The sequence below is a fragment of the Leucopleurus acutus genome (genome assembly GCF_964270905.1).
Source record: "Leucopleurus acutus genome assembly, chromosome: 5".
Taxonomy (NCBI): Eukaryota; Metazoa; Chordata; class Mammalia; order Artiodactyla; family Delphinidae; genus Leucopleurus; species Leucopleurus acutus.
Genome location: NC_139147.1, coordinates 113,607,551 through 113,630,220, shown reverse-complemented (window position 1 = coordinate 113,630,220; position 22,670 = coordinate 113,607,551). Strand labels below are relative to the sequence as shown.

General features: G+C 40.7%; 2 protein-coding genes across 4 annotated transcripts in view; one reads left to right on the top strand and one right to left on the bottom strand.

Moving 5' to 3' along the window:
• The window catches only part of MED12L (mediator complex subunit 12L), a 326,301-nt gene that overhangs the window by 127,034 nt on the left and 176,597 nt on the right, over nt 1-22,670 (top strand). The gene's annotated exons all lie outside the window — the stretch shown is intronic.
• The window catches only part of P2RY14 (purinergic receptor P2Y14), a 59,471-nt gene that overhangs the window by 8,274 nt on the left and 28,527 nt on the right, over nt 1-22,670 (bottom strand). Inside the window, exon 1 of one of the 2 annotated variants that reach the window (XM_082839063.1) lies at nt 15,362-17,275. The exons of the other annotated variant lie outside the window; for it this stretch is intronic. The gene's annotated coding sequence lies outside the window, so the exon portion shown is untranslated. Of the gene's footprint in view, nt 1-15,361; nt 17,276-22,670 lie in introns of those variants that run through there. 2 annotated transcript variants of the gene reach the window in all.

Here is a 22,670-nt window from a genome sequence, read left to right as displayed (position 1 = left end):
TTTTTTTGTTTTGTTTTGTTTTTGCTGTACGTGGGCCTCTCACTGTTGTGGCCTCTCCCGTTGCGGAGCAATGGCTCCGGACGCGCAGGCCCAGCGGCCATGGCCCACGGGCGCAGCCGCTCCGCGGCATGTGGGACCCTCCCGGACCGGGGCACGAACCCGTGTCCCCCGCATCGGCAGGCGGACTCTCAACCACTGTGCCACCAGGGAAGCCCTGTTTTTTTGTTTTTTTTAAAAGACTGTACGTAGGGGACTTTAATAAATATTTGGTGAGGAGGGTAAAAAATCAACCTTATTTTTCTTTGCTGTAGTTGGGACTTGAGGTAGGAAAAAATTACATTAAAAGGAGCCTGAAATCTAAGATTTTTCTTAGCATTTACTCATTATAAATTTCATCATAATAATCTCATCCTTCTAGTCTGTAAATATAAATTGATATTTTATGGAGAACCAGTGGTAAAAAATAAGCATATTTACCTAGAATAGCCCTAAGAGGTCATGAAGTTCTCTTTAGAAACAAAACATAAAGAGATTTAGTTTTCTGTGGTGGAATATTATATTTGATCCAGGTCAGTACTGAGCATGTTCTGGTCAGGAATGATATCTTCTAACTTCAGGAAACTGCTTACTCCCGGAGAAGGAAGGAGGGGCAAGGGATGCCATAGGGTGGTTGGACTTTAGTTGTATTTGCGGTATTTCACCTCTTAAATTCTGAAACAATGATGCCTAAATATTACTATCAGTTAACACGGGGCGATTAAGTGTATTGGTGTTAACCAACATTAGTTTCTGTACTTTTGTGTACTTGAAATAGTTCATAATTAGAAAACAAAAATGTATATGGAGGGACTTCCCTGGTGGCGCAGTGGTTAAAGAATCCACCTGCCAATGCAGGGGACACGGGTTCGAGCCCTGGGCCGGGAAGATCCCACATACTGCGGAGCAACTAAGCCCACGCGCCACAACTACTGAGCCTGTGCTCTAGAGCCCGCGAGCCATAACTACTGAAGCCTGCGTACCTAGAGCCCGTGCTCCGCAACAAGGGAAGCCACCGCAATGAGAAGCCTGTGCACCGCAACGAAGAGTAGTCCCTGGCTCGCCGCAGCTAGAGAAAGCCGGTGCGCAGCAATGAAGACCCAACACAGCCAAAAATAATTAAATAAATTTATAAAAAAAAATTCAATAAAGAAAATGTATTTGGAAAATGAATTGCTTTCAAATCACTCTTTAATCAGTACCCACCTATGATGAGCATTTTCCTTCCTGTTCTTTGTTCAGTTCTTATCTAACGACAGTCTGACAATTCCTTCTCTGTCCTTACAGTCCAAACATCAAAAACTTTGATCCGAGGTGCCCCAAGATCTTTTCATATGAGATAAATATTTGTTTCTAGATGATTCTTCTAACAATAGAAAGTAGTATAGATGTGTGTAATCATTGTGTACATTTCTAAACTTACTAAAGCCATTTTCTTATTATTGCTGCTTTTATCTCCCTTGCTGTAATGTGTGACTTTTTTTTTTCCCTCTTTGTGGTGCCAATATGTGATATCCTAGATGGTTTCCAGAACAGTCATAAGGGTTGAATAGAAGGAGAATTTATATATGGGCTACTTATTCAGTCTTGTAGTCATATTTTATAACATTTTATGTTATTCAATACTTTATAACATACTTTATATTTTAAAAATATTTTATGCTATTGAATAGTATTAATTAATTCTTAAGTCTGTCGTCAGGCTTCTGGCCTTTCTTATTCTATGGTCGGTTGAATATTTTAGAATTTCTTGCATCCTCACTCTTGGTCCTGCCTCTTTTTCCCCAACATTGTGACTCCTTAGGAGTGGGTCAACAGAGTTCTCTGCTTCTAGGTCATAGACCTGTTCAAGGAGAAGTCACTTTAAGCATGCCAGTCTATTTCATAGAAGGGGGTCAGAGGGGAGGGAGGGAGTGTTGGGCAGAGAGAGCTATCGGGCATATGCACCAAGACACATGAGAGGACAGCACAGCAGGGGGGACACGGATTGCCCAAGCTCTTGAGTAACATGATAGAGCCTTGCCAATCAGTTACTGTTATCACCATTTTGCAAATGAGGAAACTGATGCTGAGAATGGTTAAGTAACTCATCAAAGGCGAATTGGGCAGCTAATATGTGGCCAGACAGTATTCAAATTTATGTCTATTCATCTCCAAGCCAGGTCTCCTCTACTCCTGAGGGAACTCGGGGCAAGCATGTTTTGTTTGTGTTCATGAGTATGTGCATGTATTGCAGGCCCTTCAGCATTTTTCTAGAGTATTGTTTTTAGGAATCATCACTTATCCAGTATTGTTTTTGAGGGAAGGTGGACATGTGCGTGTGAGTTTGTGAGTATGTCCTTTTTGATCTAGGTGTTAAAGGTCTGCAAGGTGTGGATGCCTTCAGTTTCTCCAGTTAGTCTCTGGGTACCACTGCATACAGAAACTCCATAACGGATGGTGAGTTAGTGTGATGGTAAGCTGATAATGATGCCCAAACCTAGTTTTTTACTTTTAATTCCAACCACTTCCCTTAAAATACTTTCAGCAGAACTCTTAGCAAAGTGCAAGACTAGCGCCTCCTCGATCCCGGGTCAGTCTTCACATCTTGTGGTGATGCAAGCAGATCACGGGAGCTGGGGGAGAGGGCGAGGTGTGGCACAGATGCCAAACTTCTGGGGCCATGGAAGTGGCCACCCATCCTAGCCTCCGTACCAGGAGCTGCATCTGGATCGTCAGGATAGATTTTGAGGGATTTTCCACCTACAATCTTCGGTATAGCCCAGGGTTTCTCACCCTTGGCACTACTGACATGTTTTTGAGTTCCAGTTCTTTGTGGGTGAGTGGTCTGGTGCATCGTAAGATGTTTAGCTGCATCCCTGGCCCTATCCACTAGGTGCCAGCAGCACCCATGACTTAAGACAAGGAAACATGTCTCCAGACATTTCTTAAGATGTTCCCAAGTTGAGAACTACTGAAATAGCCCCTTAATGGTAGTTGTATTTGGTATCATTTTGATACAGGAATAGAATTTTGTCAGCTCTCTCATTGGTGCTAAACCTGAACTGTATGTTGAGTAACTCAGCAGCAATTAAGTAATTCACATGCTTAGGTCTTGGAATGTGAAGTGGGCTTTCTTTACAGCTCTGTTGGAATAATGGGCAGACAGTGCAGTGTAATGGTTAAAAGCATGCATGTTGGATGTAGTGGACCTTGGTTAGAAATATGGCTCAGTTTCTTAGTAGCTGTGGTATTGGAATAGTTACAGAGTGCCTCCATGTTTCTGTCTTTACATCTCTAAAGTGAGAGGGTAGTAGTTGCTACCTCATAGGGTTTCTATTCCTATAAGAATCAAATACCTGGTGCCTGGCAGTGTATGACTCAGAGGAAACGTTGGGGGTTCAGGGAGTGACTCAGCTGACAATAGACGAATCGGAGGTCCCTGGGACTCTCAGCCGGCCAGGAATTCCCCTGGGTCAGGCTCCCACGGTGTGCCCTACTTCCCCACGTTTATTTGAGGTTGATGTTCTTCTGCACTGAAACGCAGGGCTGCAGTGTGCTCCGAACCTCCTCGGGAGTCTGGCCCAGCAGCGCTTGCCTCGGGAAGCTGGGGGAAGGCCGTTCTTCTTATGGTCCCTGGGTTCTCGTCACAGGAAGCGGCACTCAGCAGCAGGGAGTATGAGTGAAGTCCAGAGCGTTTCATGCACTTACTTGGCAGTCCACACGGGCCTGCATTTTTGATGTGACTGATGTAAAGCTGTGAAACTCCTGTCTTCAGAGTTTGGGGAACTGATTCCTTTCTCTATCTGGACTTAGATTGAGCTGTTAGGATTCCTGACTTAATGTTTTCCAGCCTGTTCTTCTGCAGCATTGTTTTGGAATATGTGGTTCTATTCCCTGGGGTGAGGCAAGGAAATGAACCTCTGACCTCTTTTTGCTTTACTGAGATGGTGTTTGCGTTTCTCAATCAGGCGTGCAGTACTCAGTTCCTCAGATCTTGGGGCTTTTAGGGCCTTAACGCATGTCCTTTTGCCAGGGGGCTGGGGAACAGATTTTCATTTGTGAGGAACCAACAACTTGACTTAGCTTAAATATCAACCAGGTATATGTTTGTTCAAGATTGAGGCTTGCATATCCCAAAGGAAAAGAATATAAATATCCAGAACTTTAGATGGGAGTGGAAACACTACAGAGAAGTGATTCTCATACACTTTAAAGCCTAAAATTTATGTACTTCCTACCTGTTGGAGGAATCAGTAACCTTTGATGCAATAAAATATATTGTTACACTAACCTATGAATTGGGAAATGCTTTAAATGAATTTGTATTTTATTAAACACAGCATATGACAATGAAGCAACTACATTCATTTCAAAATGAGTAGGACTTAAATGTGAAAGATGCATTTTTATGCAGCTTATAGATGGTGCTCAGAGTACACATGGAAAGAAAGACCTTTGCTTTTCATGAGTCCGAGGCCCATCCCAATGGGATCCATTGTTGAATGTAAGTGTCCTCTTTAGATCAATACATTTGTGAGTGTTTCACTTTTCATATGGATTTCAATATGAGTCGCTCATATGTGTTTTGAGGATGCTATCTTACATCTTGCCATGCCCTATGGGAGCTATTAGATGCCATTTCATTGTTGCCTCAGAAGTGGTGTCCGAATGGACGGAATCTGATGATAAGAAGTGCTCCTTCCTGTCTGTACCAGGAGTTGAATTTCATGCTCATGACCTGCAGGGACCAGGACCAGCTTTATTTTACTCCATGGTGGGTTTTGTTTTTTTTTTTTAATTGCAGCCTACACTGACTTCCTTTCTAATCTTTCTTTATACATTGTTGCCTTCCTCTTTTGTATTTTCAGGCTCTCTCTCAGTATAGAGGCTACTTTCCTTCAAGGCATAAACCTCCACAAGTTCTCAATAAAATTTGTAGGTCTTGAAGTCCTGATCCCCTAATAGCTATAAACTTGCTCAAGCCATTTCCAACTTTAAATGACAAAAGTAAAAAATCCTCTGTAGGTGGAAGCGTAGCAATCTGCATTATCAATGAGATTATCTTGTCTCTAAGTATCACCACCCACTAACAGGGACCAAGGCTCCTTGCGGAAGTGACTGATTTCAAATCAGGCACAGGGAAAGGTGAGTTGATACCTTGCAGGCAAAAAGCAAGGAAGTGCTCAGACCAATGAGGAAGTGTTAAGGGCGGGGGGGGGGGGGGGGGAGAAAAAAAAAAGGACATGGGAGCTGACTTGGTGGTACTTCTAAATTCAACAGTTTGGATATCAATAAGAAGGACAGTAATAGATGAAAATACTTTTAAAAACAAACCACATTCAAGAGTTGATAGTGATATTAAAAATACAGACGACAAAGGGAGGATGAAGACAGGGACAAGCTCTTCTTTGTAGAAGAATGTCAGCTAGAAAAGGTAGAAGGAATGATAGAATTAGAAAGTCAACAGTTTTCAACCTCAGTGTAATAATTGATTCAGGCAACAGTCTTCAGTGTTTGTGAAAAGTCTCTTGGCGAAAGGTTGTAGGAGAACAGGATGTTCCAATCTAAAAGCATCACTCACAGATCATTTAGAATAACAAAGAAAAAAATGGTACCTTTTCATCTGGCAGTCACTGAATGATTGAACTTACCAACAACGGGATAATTCGATATATTGCCTCTCAATATGACTCAGTTAGATGTACACAACCTACCTCGTCAAAAAGCTAATCATGGATAAACAATTGGACAAATTCAGAACGTGGATCATTCTATAAAACAACAGCCCAGACTCTGTAAATAAATCAATATCATGAAAAGGAAACAAACATGATGGGGTGGGCGGGAGCAGTTCTAGATCAAAAGAGGCCAAAGAGAAATAATGTGCTGTGTGAACTGTGATTGGTGGCTGGGGACGGTAGAGGGTAGCACTATAGAAATTATTTTAGGGCGCTTGTGTGAATCTGAATGCAGACTGTATATTAGATGGTGTTATTGAATTGTCTTAATTTTTCTAGGTATGGTAATGGCATGGTTAACTAGGAGAATATTCTTAATCTTCAGAGATGCATATTGAAGTATTTAGGAGGGGAGGGACATGATTTTGTGCAACTTATATTCAAAATGGTTTAGTAAAAGAAATGTAGTAGAAAATTTAGTAAAAGAAATGTGTGTATATATGTGTGTATACATGTACTTTTCTGCTGGTATATGTAACTATATATGTATACAGGTGTATATATATGCATACGTATATGTATGTATCGTATGTGTGTGTATTAGTTTTGAGGGAAGGGTCCCTGGCTCAGTGCCTGACACATAGCAAATGCATAACAGTTCCTCAGACTTCTCTGCTACCCTCCTTACCTTTGCTTCTCATTCACCTCTGGGAGTTTCTCTGCCTGTCCTTAAATTGGTGATTCTTACTCTGTTCCTGGCCATCTTCTTTTCTCATTCTCCCCATTCTTCTAAGCCAAAATAATCTTTGTTAAGAACATTGCTTAAAACTGTCATCTATAAGACACACTTTTCCTTTAATCTATCACTTATGCCTTTGGCTCCTGTTATCAGGATAGCGTTCTTGGTGTTGGGAATCCTGCCCTTTTAGGGCCCAGAGTCTGGTGGTTCTGGCCTCTGAGCAGCCTCCTCTCCCATCCGCAATGGGCACCTCCGTTTCCTGCGGTTCTGCGTCTCCCACAGCCCCGGACGCTGCGGAGCCTGGCTGCGGCACCTCCAGAGCTCCCGCTGTTGTCTTGTCATCTCTTTCACTCTCATCACATTGTACAGCAGTAACTGCCATCCGTGGGGAACTTTGCCTGGTACCAGACACAGGCAGTGGTAATTGCTCTTAAAAATACCTTTGCTTTTTAATGGACTACTTGATACTTTGAAAAGAATTTATGCAAAGAAACTAAAGCACAACAAAAAGACCACAGTGCTGACTTGAGAGCCGGAGCCTCACCAGTGCTCCAGCTTCTCCCTCCTCCCTCCTCCCTCCTCCCTGGGCTGTGCCTTCCTCCACTGAGAGGGAATCCTGACCTGAATTTTGTGTTTCTTATTTCCTGCCTTTAAACATAAATGGTTTTAAATCTATATGAACATAGATTCCATTATAAAAATTATTCATGGTGTATGTAGTGTTCCAGGACTTTTTTTTTTTTTTTAATCTCCAGCTCAGCATTATGTTTCTAAAGGAATTGGAAAGTTTGGAAAAGGAATTGGAAATAGTTGGAAAAGATGAAGGTTCATTCACCCTATAGCTGAGCATTTTAATTCCTACGTATATGCCCTAGAAGTCTCTCTTCCAGAAGCGTACCAAGTATGTATGAGGATATCCACGTACAAGGATGCTCATAGAAACACTGTAATGGCAAAAACGTAGAAATAGCTCAACTGATTATTAACAGGAAAAAAAGTTAAAAAAATTTAGTGAACTTTTGTGCGGCACTGAAAATGAACGAACTACAGCTATGCACTTTTAAATCCTCCAGTAGACCTCATAAGACAGAAGTAATCTCGTACTATAGTTAAGGAAACTGAAATCTAGACAGCTTGAGTAACTTGTCCAAGGTGTAAGAACTAGTGTATTGTAGAACTGAGACGTGGGTCCAGGTCAGTGTCATTCTAAAGCCTTAACTACGAGGGAATATTGTTTCCTGTTGACAAGTCGTATTTTTATTAGCTTGTCTGTTCTACGGCATGGAGAGAGAGCTTTGTATTTTCATCTAGCTCAGCAAATAGTTCATAGTAGAAGTTGCATGAATTTCTGATGAATGACCTAAAACATTGTTACTTTACCTAGGAAGAAGGCTGTGTAAGGGAGCTTAGTGGCGTGAACAAGTTCTGAGATGGTAACCAGAGCACCTACAATTGAAACCCACCTCTTTTCAAGCCCCCAGTGGCCGTAGCATCTTACCCGTATGTTCTTACCTTGGTTACATGCCTCCCCTCTAGTAGGTGGCTAGGAGAGGCCTGGCAGATATAATGTCAGCATAACTTGGATTATAACTATCCCACGTTCCTTATCCAGGGGCCACAGTTGCTCTCCTGGTGGACAACAGAGGCCTCTCATCAGCTGTGCGGCTTTTTTGCCTATAATATGAATCTGCCCAGCCCGCAGCAGCAGAAGCGCCAGCAAGCTTTCTTCTGTCTCTCGAATGTCCCTGACTTGGTCAGCCTGTGGGGAAGTGCAGGTATGTTTGTGTGTATGGGGTAGGGGTGTAGAGAAGGCAAAGTAGCAGATATTTGTTCCCTTTGGCAAGTAAGCCAGTACGTGTCACGAAACATTATTGTGCTGCTTAGTTTTTTGGCCCAGTGAAACAAAAATTGAAAAGAAAAGCAAAACTTAACTGCCTAGCTACCCCCTTGAGCTTTTCCTTGCCTGCCATCCAGCGCTGGACAAAGCTCTGAGCAGGTACATTCTTTTTCTCTGTCCCAGATAAATCGTGAAAGGCTTCTGTTCCTTTGTAAACTGGCGGGGGCTCTTGGCAAGGGTCTACAGACATGACCACAAACAGGTTTTGTCAAGCAGTGCGTAGGAGTAGTAGGAATACCCAGGTGAATTTGCTTTCACACTGTCACCACAGTGATGTTGACACCCACTTCTAGAGAGGTGAACCTCACTGGGGCAGAGGTGCTCGGAGGCCTGGCCTCTGTCTGTGGCGTTGTCTGTCTCTAGCATCTTACTGTGGCTGCCTCATATTGGTCTCTGTTCAAGCGTCACCTTCTCAGGGAGGCCTTTCCAGTTTACGACACCTGACACAGCCAGGAGCGTAGGCAGCGCTCTACACCCTCTCACCATGTTTTGTTTTCTTCAAAGTGGTCTTCGTTATTTAAAGTAGTGTTTATTTTTCAATTTATTTCCTCCATCATCCCTCCACCCTGCCCCCCCCCCCCCATTCCTACTATGCCGTGAAGGTAACCTTCATGAGAACAGAACTTATTTCTCTTGTTCAGTGTTAAATTAGTGCCTGGCATATAGTAGATGTTCAATAGATATTTACTGAATTTATGAATGAATGTATCTGTACAACTTTGGTCAAATTAAGGACTTGATTTACTTAACTGTCAAATGATGAGTCTGTTCAGGACCTCAGAGTTTCACAGTTTCTATGTGCGTAATACGTTAAAATGTATAGATATCTTTTAAATTCGTTGGTGCATAAAGTTGGATTCACCATAGTCTTATATAACCATATGGCGTATTCTTAGCAGGCAAGGTTCATGCAAGGTTGACTCTAAAATTTTTATTTTATTTTATTTTATTTTTTTTTTTTTTGCGGTACGCGGGCCTCTCACTGCTGTGGGCCCTCCCGCTGCGGAGCACAGGCTCCGGACGCGCAGGCTCAGCAGCCATGGCTCACGGGCCCAGCCGCTCCGCGGCATGTGGGATCTTCCCGGACCGGGGCACGAACCCGTGTCCCCTGCATCGGCAGGCGGACCCCCAACCACTGCGCCACCAGGGAGGCCCCTATTTTGTTATTCTTAATTACGTTAATAATTTCCCTCAAACTCAATAACCAAAACAAAAGCCAAGACTTTGACAATTATGAGCTGCATGTAACTAAATTCTCTTTCTTCCCACATGCCGTCTCTCTGGCCACCATGCACCCTGAACCCCATTTTTTTCATTCTCTCGCGGTTTTAAGTTGTTTTGTTACATCTGTATGTATTCCTAAAAGTGTGTTGTATGTATATGTGGTGTATGAAATTGTGATTTTAAAAGAAACATATGTAATCATTTAGTGATTTAGATCATTTAGATTTAGATACCACATGTTGTCCGTGCTGATGAGCATTGTTGCCGTAATTCATGTGTTTTGGTGACTGTAAACATTCCATCGTCTGACCATGCCATGGTTCATGCATTCAGTTTCCTATGTTTGGGATGTTTCCAGGTTTTTGCCCTTCTGAACCATGCCAAGGTACATATCCTTGACGTCTCTTGATGAACATGTGAAAGAGTGTCTTGTGTGTATAAATAGAGGATTTAAATTGCTGGATCATAGGTATGTGAATGTTAAACTATAGGAAATAATGCCAAACTATTTTCCGGAGTGGTTGCAAATCCTCTGTGGGTACACATCTTCTTCAACGTTTCCTATTCTCGGATATAAAATTTTTTGCTTACGATATGTTACTACATTGTGGTCCTGATTTACATTTCCATGATCACAGTGATATGGGCATCTCTTCATATGCTAATTGGTTATTTCCATGAAATGTCTAGTCATATCTATTGCTCATTGTTCTTTTGGGTTGTTTGTACTATTATTGATTTGTAGAAATCCTTCAAATATTGTTGATACCTGCTTTGTTGGGTATATGTATGGTGAATAGCATCTCCCAGATTGTAACTTGTCCGTTTTCCTTTAAAAGTATATTTTGATAAACAAAAGTTATTAATTTTAGTATATTCAAATTATCAATTTTTTCCCCCCGTATTAGTGCTTTTTTGTATCAAAAGAAAATTTTCCTATGTCAAGGTCTCAACTGAGGTGGCTTCTGGTTATATTGGAGACACTGAAGAAAGGACCCTGTAACAGGGTTTGGCTTTAAATATAACAGAACTATAAAATAGCTAAATGCAAATTTTGCTCAACAGACCTGCATCCTGCCCGTGCTAGAAACAGCATTCAGGTAGTGGCTCCAACTTTGCCTTTCTTTTTTATTTTTTAACATCTTTATTGGAGTATAATTCCCTTACATTATTGTGTTAGTTTCTGCTGTATAACAAAGTGAATCAGCTATACATATACATATATCCCCATATCCCCTCCCTCTTGCGTCTCCCTCACACCCTCCCTATCCCACCTCTCTAGGTGGTCACAAAGCACCAAGCTGATCTCCCTGTGCTATGCAGCTGCTTCCCACTAGCTATCCATTTAAATTTGGTAGTGTATATATGTCCATGCCACTCTCTCACTTCGTCCCAGCTTACCCTTCCCCGTCCCTGTGTCCTCAAGTCCGTTCTCTACATCTGCGTCTTTATTCCTGTCCTGCCCCTGGGTTCTTCAGGACCACTTTTTTTTTTTTTTTTTTTTTTTGCGGTACGCGGGCCTCTCGCTGCTGTGGCCTCTCCCGTTGCGGAGCACAGGCTCCGGACGCGCAGGCTCAGCGGCCACGGCTCACGGGCCCAGCCGCTCCGCGGCATGTGGGATCTTCCCGGACCGGGGCACGAACCCGCGTCCCCTGCATCGGCAGGCGGACTCTCAACCACTGCGCCACCAGGGAAGCCCCAGGACCACTTTTAAGATAACGGTTCTTACAATATGGTCTGTGGAACCATGGAGTCCTTGACACTCTTTCAGGGGGACCATGAGGTCAGCCCATTTTCAGAAGAATACTAACATGTTGTTTGCCTTTTTCACTCACTGTGCTGACATCTGTAGTATTGGTGCAAAAGCCACAATGTGTAAAACAAACCTGCTGGTACTTCAGCACAAATGAAGGCCATGTACCCAACTGTCTGTCCTGTAGTCATTGCCTACCTTACATCCATGCAATCTTAGTAAACAAACAAAAAATCAACAACACAAAAAATAAAAAACTAAGTAAACTTTACAGTGACTGTGTTGAAGTAATACATATTGTCCATTTGATTAAAGTGTGTGTCTTAAATATTTCACGTGAGATTATAGGAATGGCTCACAGAGCACTTCTGTATATGATGGTTGTCTAGAGAAACAACACTTGAGTAAGTTGCGAGCTGAATTAGATGCTTTCTTCATGGAATGCACATAAACTATAGCAGTTCATACTTGAGTATTTGGCAGACGTTTTCTCAAAATTGAATGAACTGAGCCTTCAAGTCAAGGAAGACAAATAGCATTACTTTCCAGTACTTACAATGAAATCAGTGCCACTATCAATACTATTTTTGACACTACATAATGAAAAGTATCTATACGTCAAAATTCTGGATGAATTTTGGTACCTCTCCAAATGACCCAGGATTATATGATATAAAATCTAGCAGGGGTAAAAGATTTCTTCCAAGACCAAGTTACGCTAAAGGATTTTAATATAACAGAAATATTCATTGATATGAATTTAGTTTCTACTGTGCAAACAGCCTTTAAGAAACTGCCACTTTTTGAGTTTTGGTGTGGTACCAAAGAAGAAAATCCAGAAGGCTATTAAAATACTTCTTCCTTGTCCTGTTATATATCTGTGTGAAACTAGATTTTCTTCTGTTTACTTTAACTAAAAGTACATTTTGAAACTGATCCAATGCAGAAGTGGATATGAGAATTTAACTGTCTTAGGCCAGATGTTAAAGAGATAAGCAAAAATGTAGGATAGGGGCTTCCCTGGTGGCGCAGTGGTTGAGAGTCCGCCTGCCGATGCAGGGGACACGGGTTCGTGCCCCGGTCCGGGAAGATCCCGCATGCCGCGGAGCGGCTGGGCCCGTGAGCCATGGCCGCTGAGCCTGCGCGTCCGGAGCCTGTGCTCCGCAACGGGAGAGGCCACAACAGTGAGAGGCCTGCGTACCGCAAAAGGAAAAAAAAAAAGTAGGATAATGCCACTTTTCTAACTAAAACTTTTGGAGGGAAATATAATTATTTTTCATAGAAATGTATTATTCATGTTAACATTTGATGCTATTTTTAAAGCGAATTAAATATTTTATGAATTTCAGAATTTAAATTTCTAATATAGTAAAGATTGCTAGGTATAACAACATAAAAGCTCTTTGGGCTTCTCAGTAGTGTTCAAGGGATCATGAGACCAGAAGTTTGACAATTCTTGGCTAAAATATATTTTGCTCTATTTTCTAATAAGGTTTTTGGGAGGTTAGTTTGCTTATTTTAATATGTCAGCTCTTAATCCGTCCAATATGTGGCCTGTCTGTAAATACCAAAAAAAAAAAAAAAAAAAAGACACCAGACTTTTATGAAGAGTGATTAAATGAAAAATGTGTATAACTTCCATCTCTCATTGTAACTCCTACACATCAGATATCTTTCTTTTTTTTTTTTTTTTTAAGGTTTTTGGTAAGGTTGTCTATTTGGTTATCCATCCATCCACCAAACATATGAATTAAGCAAATAATACCTCTCATGTCTTCCTCCCACCCCTTTCTGTATGGGACCACGACCTGTGGGGCTCATGGGCCCTGACCCAGATCTCCACGCTTCCTAGTTGTCAGGCCTACTGTTCTGGCCTGGAGGGACCGGCCTCTTTGTTTACAGTGGTCACTGATGGTTAGTTAGTTGGCACTCAGTAGACATGTTGACAGGTACTCAGTACTTGGGTACTGACATGGTGCCCGGTTTTCTGTTGGAATGACAGGAGGTAAATTGGGAGAAGTATTCATTTCCCCTTACTTTATGAGTTCTTTGACTCCATGTGTGTCAGAATCAACTCAAGAAACTTCCTATGGGATTTTACTCTTGCCAGTACTACCTCTAACTTAATAAGTTACTGGCGAGGAAGAGTGAGGAATTCCATTTTTACTGAGTAACTCTTAAGGTGCCGGGTATTAGCATGTCTCAGTTAATATCTTAGTAGCTCTTTGGGGGGACACATGGAACAGAGGTAGATCAAAGAGACAAAGGAGCTAAAAAACAAAACAAAAGGTAGCTCAAGCTCACGGTAGATTCAGATTCAGCTGTTTGTCTGCAAAGTGCCTGCTTTTTCGACGAGGTAAAATTGCCTCTCTAAAAACTTGCGTCCCAATAATATTGACTGTTTCATACAATGTGATTACTGCCATTATTGCGTGAGTGCCTAGTTAAGGGGCAGAGCAGTCCTGCACACTCTTGCATCTTCAGCTTTTATTTGTGTATAAGTCATAATTTTTATTGGACGCATTTATCTCCTTAGGTCAGAGACAAGATGGGGTAGGTGAAAGGGCATTGGATTTGAGGCCAGATGACTTTTTCCTTTAAATTCAATCCTTGGTCTTTATTAGCTGTGTTATCCTATTTGCATCACTGAACCTCTCTGGACCCCAGTTTCCTAATCAGTAAAACAGAGGAAATGATAGAAGTTCTTTCCCAGTGTAATTTGGCTGCTGGAAACACCCAGTTTTGATAACAGAATCTGTGCAAAGCCTTTAAAAGCAGAGGAGTACCTATGGGGATAATTAGACGTACTAGATCTCACTAGCATATAAAAATTATGTAAATTATTATTATTGATGTTTCCCTCGCCCTTCGACTTCTGGGGCTACCTTTTAAGACTGTTTTCTTTTTTATTAGGATGAGTCATAAAATTGCTGATATTTTTTATCTGCAGAAAATGTCCATTTCATACGGTCAGGTTAATGCTGATATATTTAAAATAGTTTTTAGTAAAATTACACATGAACAGTCAAAACAAAATCTATATAGTTGTACCAGAGGGCATAGGGCAAAAAGTAAAGAAGGCTTAGATCTTGGTTATGTTTTCCAAACCAAAGTTTTACTCTGGATTTTTCTTTCTCGCGCTATCTGATGGCACGTGTGAATCCCTAGTAGCCAGCGAAACGTTTTGTGTTGAAGAAGCACTGAAGGCCATGAAGCATCTTCCCCAGAATGGGTGGGTCTGATACCGAGAGTTGGCCCGAATGGAGGAAAGAGGAGTTAGTTGCAAATGCCAGTCTCTTCATTTTAATTATGTTAAGTGTGAGATCTACCTATATGTCTAAATGTCTACACTGTGTATAAATAGATAGATTTTCTCCTGTGAATGCTTTCTTTAAGCGGGGAGAACTGGCAGGGAGGTGGTAGGTATGAAAATGAATGAGAGAAGACTTAAGAGGTTGCTGTTTCTCCATTTAGAGAGTAATTTATTAAGAAGGACGTCGCAACTTATAACAAATACTAAATTTAGTGATTTTTAAAATTTTCGTTGGCAGAGGGGGGGAGCTGTTTGTCGTTGGTCAATTATGCTCTAAACCTCCGCCTTCTTTCAGTTGCTTTCAGTTGTAAATTCTTACAATTTCTCCAGTAAATGGGGCTTTTTAAAGAAAGATATTTTCTTTTTGGCTGGGAAATAAACTGGAATGGATTCTAAGCACAAATTAAGTTTTACAATTATCTACTGGTTTAGCACAAATTAGGTTTTAAAATTATCTATTAGTTTAGGTTCTATGGAATTTACTACTGAAATTTCTAGAAAAACAAGCAATAGAAGTTCCACAGGTTACGTCCCTTGTCCCTGCCATCCACAAATTAAACTAAAAATGCTACCAATGATTGATATTTAAGTGTTACATGAAATCTCAGAGGAAGAAATCAGAAGTTAAGAATCAAGGACATGAAACTCAAAACATATAAGACATTAATAAAAGCTAGAACAGCACCTGTAAGGCTTATTTAATTCCTGTTCTTTCCTTTGAAGATCAATTGTGACTCACCGTTAAATCCACACCGGTAGCCCAGGCATTTACCGTTTCAGAGAAGATTTAAAATGCTTCCTCTCATGAAGTGTTTCACTTTGGTTTCAGTTTTTAGTGAGGTTGTGTCCTTTTGTGCCGTTAAACCAAACCTTCTGTTTTTCCCTCCAGCATTTTAGCTCTTTATTGGACTCCCTCAGCTCTGAGGAGTACATCATCACCCAGCTGTATTTATGCCCTTTCCCATATCCCAAACTGATTTTAACTCACTATCCACATACACACAACACTGTCTTATATTCTACAAGCAGTAAGATTACAAATTGTTTAAAATAGGAATTTCCGAAAGCCTATGCATGAACTCATGAAAGAAAATTGTGCTTCATGAAATTAAAAAGAACATTTACAGAGAAAAGTTAATTGGACTTAGTTTAGTCTTTGAACCTGGAAAAGTCAAATCTCACCTGCAAATCTGTCACTCTGTTCATTCAAAAAAAGAATTTAGGACATTACGAGCACAACAAGCCGTTTTACAATGGAATCACAAATATTTAAATCTTTAAATAAACCCTGCATTGGATGGGCTTTTCTTACTTACCAATTTATCCAGTCTCTTATGGTCTCTGAAGGCAAGACTGGATCAGCAACTGAGCGTAACATCTGATGTTGAGGGAAATCTACTTTGCTTTCTGCCTGGACTGCTGGTGTTGACCAGTGGGAAATGCTGCATTAGCTCTCAAACCAAAACATTTAAAGTGCTCTATGAAGTGTTGACATCTCGCCAAAGGCTTGAATGTCAAGTACCACAGATGTCCAGTCCTCTTTGGAGCCCAGCTGTACTCTGTGCTTCTGTGAATTGAATCTGATTTGTGCTTAGGGTGACAAATGATCCAGGCTTGACCAAATAGTAGCTGGTATGAAACTGGGTACCAAGAGAGAGGAGAGAGCAACCCGGTAAGCGAGAGCTCCAGCCAGCAGGAGGCTGGATCTTTCCCATGCCTGGCCATGACCTCTGCCTGTGACACTGTTGTAAGAATAGCTTCTGTATTTAGTGGGAAGTATTTTCAAGTTGTAAGTCACACGGCTTCACCAACTCCTTGAAAACCGTTGGAAAACCAGAAAAAATAGTTGAGAGTCAACCAGACCAGAACATTTCTCACTTTCAGGGGAAGGAGTGGGGAGGCTGTGTAAGTAACATGTTCACTGGAGTGTCTTGACCAGCAGAGGGCAAGATCATTATCAAATGAGATGAGAGATTGAAAGGACCCCAAAGCTCTCTCATTTGGACTTGGGTGATTTTCCTCTCTAGCCTCACCCTGTTCTGGGTGTGGGGGGAGGACAGACACGTGATGCCTGCTGGTGCCCGGCCTACTCCAGGTGTTATCCTCACATATTCCCAACCTGGATTTCGTGCTGTTGGGTCTCCTAATCTTTCTTCAGGTTTCCCTCTCCTCTTAAATTTGGTTTTGGAGCACCCTGTTTGACCCTAATTTCTGGATTGTTTGCTTATTTAACAAATTGTTGCTGGGATCCTTTACTTTTCTTACATAGTTCTCTGGATTAATGCAGTCACAATGCATCTCTTGGAGGAAGAGCCCAAGTCTCCCATACTCTGTCTACTTTATTTATTTATTTATTTTGGGGGGCATGTTTGGATAATTTTTTTTTCGTTGGAGTATAATTGCTTAACAATGGTGTGTTAGTTTCTGCTTTATAACAAAGTGAATCAGTTATACGTATACATATGTTCCCATATCTCTTCCCTCTTGCGTCTCCCTCCCTTCCACCCTCCCTATCCCACCCCTACAGGCGGTCACAAAGCACCGAGCTGATCTCCCTGTGCTTTGCGGCTGCTTCCCACTAGCGATCCATTTTACATTTGGTAGTGTATATATGTCCATGCCACTCTCTCACTTTGTCCCAGCTTACCCTTCCCCTTCCCCGTATCCTCAAGTCCATTCTCTAGTAGGTCTGCATCTTTATTCCCATCTTGCCCTTAGGTTCTTCTGACAATTTTTTTTTCTATTTTTAGATTCCATATATATGTGTTAGCATAAGGTATTTGTTTTTCTCTTTCCAACTTCACTCAGTATGACAGACTCTAGGTCCAGCCACCTCACTACAAATGACTCAATTTCGTTTCCTTTTATGGCTGAGTAATATTCCATTGTATATGTGTGCCACTTAGGTTGCTTCCATGTCCTGGCTATTGTAAATAGAGCTGCAGTGAACATCGTGGTACATGACTCTTTTTGAATTATAGTTTCCTCAGGGTATACGCCCAGTAGTGGGGTTGCTGGGTCATATGGTAGTTCTAGTTTTAGTTTTTTAAGGAACCTCCATACTGTTCTCCAGAGTGGCTGTATCAACTTACATTCCCACCAGCAGTATAAGAGTGTTCCCTTTTCTCCACACCCTCTCCAGAATTTATTGTTTGTAGATTTTTTGATGATGGCCATTCTGACCGGTGTGAGATGATATCTCATTGTAGTTTTGATTTGCATTTCTCTAATGATTAGTGACGTTGAGCATTCTTTCATGTGTTTGTTGGCAATCTGTATATCTTCTTTGGAGAAATGTCTATTTAGGTCTTCTGCCCATTTTTGGATTGGGTTGTTTGTTCTTTTGATATTGAGCTGCATGAGCTGCTTGTAAACTTTGGAGATTAATCCTTTGTCAGTTGCTTCATTTGCAAATATTTTCTCCCATTCTGAGGGTTGTCTTTTCGTATTGTTTATGGTTTCCTTTGCTGTGCAAAAGCTTTGAAGTTTCATTAGGTCCCATTTGTTTATTTTTGTTTTTATTTCCATTTCTGTAGGAGGTGGGTCAAAAAGGATCTTGCTGTGATTTATGTCATAGAGTGTCCTGCCTATGTTTTCCTCTAAGAGTTTGATAGTGTCTGGCCTTACATTTAGGTCTTTAATCCATTTTGAGTTTGTTTTTGTGTATGGTGTTAGGGAGTGTTCTAATTTCATTCTTTTACATGCAGCTATACAGTTTTCCCAGCACCACTCACTGAAGAGGCTTGTCTTTTCTCCACTGTATATTCTTGCCTCCTTTATCAAAGATAAGGTGACCATATGTGCGTGGGTTTATCTCTGGGCTTTCTATCCTGTTCCACTGATCTATATTTCTGTTTTTGTGCCAGTACCATACTGTCTTGATTACTGTAGATTTGTAGTGTAGTCTGAAGTCAGGGAGCCTGATTCCTCCAGCTCCGTTTTTCGTTCTCAAGATTGCTTTGGCTATTCGAGGTCTTTTGTGTTTCCATACAAATTGTGAAATTTAGTGTTCTACTTCTGTGAAAAATGCCAGTAGTAGTTTGACTGCATTGAATCTGTAGATTGCTTTGGGTAGTAGAGTCATTTTCACAATGTTGATTCTTCCAATCCAAGAACATGGTATACCTCTCCATCTGTATCATCTCTAATTTCTTTCATCAGTGTCTTATAATTTTCTGCATAGAGGTCTTTTTGTCTCCTTAGGTAGGTTTATTCCTAAGTATTTTATTCTTTTTCTTGCAGTGGTAAATGGGAGTGTTTCCTTAATTTCTCTTTCAGATTTTTCATCATTAGTGTATAGGAATGCCAGAGATTTCTGTGCATTAATTTTGTCTCCTGCTACTTTACCAAATTCATTGATTAGTTCTAGTAGTTTTCTGGTAGCATCTTTAGGATCCTCTATGTATAGTATCATGTCATCTGCAAAGAGTGACAGCTTTACTTCTTCTTTTCCGATTTGGATTCCTTTTATTTCTTTTTCTTCTCTGATTGCTGTGGCTAAAACTTCCAAAACTATGTTGAATAAGAGTGGTGAGAGTGGGCAACCTTGTCTTGTTCCTGATCTTAGTGGAAATGGTTTCAATTTCTCACCTTTGAGAACAATGTTGGCTGTGGGTTTGTCATATATGACCTTTATTATGTGGAGGTAAATTCCCTGTATGCCTACTTTCTGGAGGGTTTTTATCAAAAATGTGTGTTGAATTTTGTCAAAAGCTTTCTCTGCATCTTTTGAGATGACCATATGGTTTTTCTCCTTCAGTTTGTTAATACGGTGTATCACATTGATTGATTTGCGTATATTGAAGAATCCTTGCATTCCTGGAATAAACCCCACTTGATGATATTGTATGATCCTTTTAATGCGCTGTTGGATTCTGTTTGCTAGTATTTTGTTGAGGATTTTTGCATCTATGTTCATCAGTGATATTGGCCTGTAGTTTTCTTTCTTTGTGACATCCTTGTCTCGTTTTGGTGTCAAGATGACGGTGGCCTTGTAGAATGAATTTGGGAGTGTTCCTCTCTCTCCTATATTTTGGAAGAGTTTGAGAAGGATAGGTGTTAGCTCTTCTCTAAATGTTCGATAGAATTCGCCTGTGAAGCCATCTGGTCCTGGGCTTTTGTTTGTTGGAAGAGTTTTAATCAGAGTTTCAATTTCAGTGCTTGTGATTGGTCTGTTCGTATTTTCTATTTCTTCCTGATTCAGTCTTGGCAGGTTGTGCCTTTCTAAGGATTTGTCCATTTCTTCCAGGTTGTCCATTTTATTGGCATAGAGTTGCTTGTAGTAATCTCTCTTGATCTTTTGTATTTCTGCAGTGTCAGTTGTTACTTCTTTTTCATTTCTAATTCTATTGATTTGAGTCTTCTCCCTTTTTTTCTTGATAAGTCTGGCTAATGGTTTGTCAATTTTGTTTATCTTCTCAAAGAACCAGCTTTTAGTTTTATTGATCTTTGCTATCGTTTCCTTCATTTCTTTTTCATTTATTTCTGATCTGATTTTTATGATTTCTTTCCTTCTGCTAGCTTTGGGCTTTTTTTGTTCTTCTTTCTCTAATTGCTTTAGTTGCAAGTTTAGGTTGTTTATTCGAGATGTTTCCTGTTTCTTAAGGTGGGCTTGTATTGCTATAAACTTCCCTCTTGGAACTGCTTTTGCTGCATCCCATAGGTTTTGGGTCATCGTGTCTCCATTGTCATTTGTTTCTAGGTATTTTTTAATTTCCTCTTTGATTTCTTCAGTGATCACTTTGTTATTAAGTAGTGTATTGTTTAGCCTCCATGTGTTTGTATTTTTTACAGATCTTTTCCTGTAATTGATATCTAGTCTCATGGCGTTGTGGTCGGAAAAGATACATGATACAATTTCAATTTTCTTAAATTTACCAAGGCTTGATTTGTGACCCAAGATATGATCTATCCTGGAGAATGTTCCATGAGCACTTGAGAAGAAAGTGTATTCTGTTGTTTTTGGATGGAATGTCCTGTAAATATCAATTAAGTCCATCTTGTTTAATGTATCATTTAAAGCTTGTGTTTCCTTATTTATTTTCAGTTTGGATGATCTGTCCATTGGTGAAAGTGGGGTGTTAAAGTCCCCTAGTATGACTGTGTTACTGTCGATCTCCCCTTTTATGGCTGTTGGTATTTGCCTTATGTATTGAGGTGCTCCTATGTTGGGTGCATAAATATGTACAATTGTTATATCTTCTTCTTGGATCGATCCTTTGATCATTATGTAGTGTCCTTCTTTGTGTCTTGTAATAGTCTTTGTTTTAAAGTCCGTTTTTTCTGATACGTGAATTGCTACTCCAGCTTTCTTTTGCTTTCCATTAGCATGGAGTATCTTTTTCCATCCCCTCACCTTTAGTCTGTATGTGTCCCTATGTCTGAAGTGAGTCTCTTGTAGACAGCATATATACGGGTGTTGCTTTTGTATCCATTCAGCCAGTCTTTGTCTTTTGGTTGGAGCATTTCATCCATTTACATTTAAGGTAGTTATCGATATGTATGTTCCTGTTACCATTTTCTTAATTGTTTGTTATTTATGGGTCTTTTCCTTCTCTTGTGTTTCCTGCCTAGAGAAGTTCCTTTAGCAGTTGTTGTAAAGCTGGTTTGGTGGTGCTGAACTCTCTCAGCTTTTGCTTGTCTGTAAAGGTTTTAATTTCTCCATCAAATCTGAATGAGATCGTTGCTGGTTAGAGTAATGTTGGTTTTAGGTTTTTCCCCTTCATCACTTTAAATATGTCCTGCCAGTCCCTTCTGGCTTGCAGAGTTTCTGCTGAAAGATCAGCTGTTAACCTTATGGGGATTCCCTTGTGTGTTATTTGTTGCTTTTCCCTTGCTGCTTTTAATATGTTTTCTTTGTATTTAATTTTTGACAGTTTGATTAATATGTGTCTTGGCTTGTTTCTCCTTGGATTTATCCTGTGTGGGACTCTCTGTGCTTCCTGGACTTGATTAACTGTTTCCTTTCCCATGTTAGGGAAATTTTCAACTATAATCTCTTCAGATATCTTCTCAGTCCCTTTCTTTTTCTCTTCTTCTTCTGGGACCCCTATAATTCGAATGTTGGTGAGTTAATGTTGTCCCAGAGGTCTCTGAGACTGTCCTCAGTTCTTTTCATTCTTTTTTCTTTATTCTGCTCTGCAGTAGTTATTTCCACTATTTTATCTTCCAGGTCACTTATCCATTCTTCTGCCTCAGTTATTCTGCTATTGATCCCTTCTGGAGAATTTTTAATTTCATTTATTGTGTTGTTCATCACTGTTTGCTCTTTAGTTCTTCTAGGTCCTTGTTAAACATTTTTTTGTATTTTCTCCATTCTGTTTTCAAGATTTTGGATCATCTTTACTTTCATTATTCTGAATTCTTTTTCCGGTAGACTGCCTATTTCCTGTTCATTTGTTAGGTCGGTGGGTTTTTATCTTGCTCCTTCATCTGCTGTGTCTTTCTCTGTCTTCTCATTTTGCTTAACTTACTGTATTTGGGGTCCCCTTTCCACAGGCTGCAGGTTCGTAGTGCCCGTTGTTTTTGGTGTCTGCCCCCAGTGTCTAAGGGTGGTTCAGTGTGTTGTGTAGGCTTCCTGGTGGAGGGCAGTAGTGCCTGTGTTCTGGTGGATGAGGCTGGATTTTGTCTTTCTGGTGGGCAGGTCCACGTCTGTTTGTGCGTTTTGGGGTGTCTGTGGCCTTATTATGATTTTAGGCAGCCTCTGTGCTAATGGGTGGGGTTGTGTTCCTGTCTTGCTAGTTTTTTGGCATAAGGTGTCCAGCACTGTAGCTTGCTGGTCATTGAGTGGAGCTGGGTGCTGGTGTTGAGCTGGAGGTCTCTGGGAGATTTTCGCTGTTTGATATTATGTAAAGGTGGGAGGTCTCTTGTGGACCAGTGTCCTGAACTTGGATCTCCCACCTGAGTGGCACAGCCCTGACACCTGGCTGGAGCACCAAGAGCCTGTCATCCACATGGCTCAGAATAAAAGGGAGAAAAAGTAGAGAGAAAGAATTAATAGAAGTAGGAAGGAAGGAAGGAAGAAGATAAAATAAACTAAAATAAAGTTA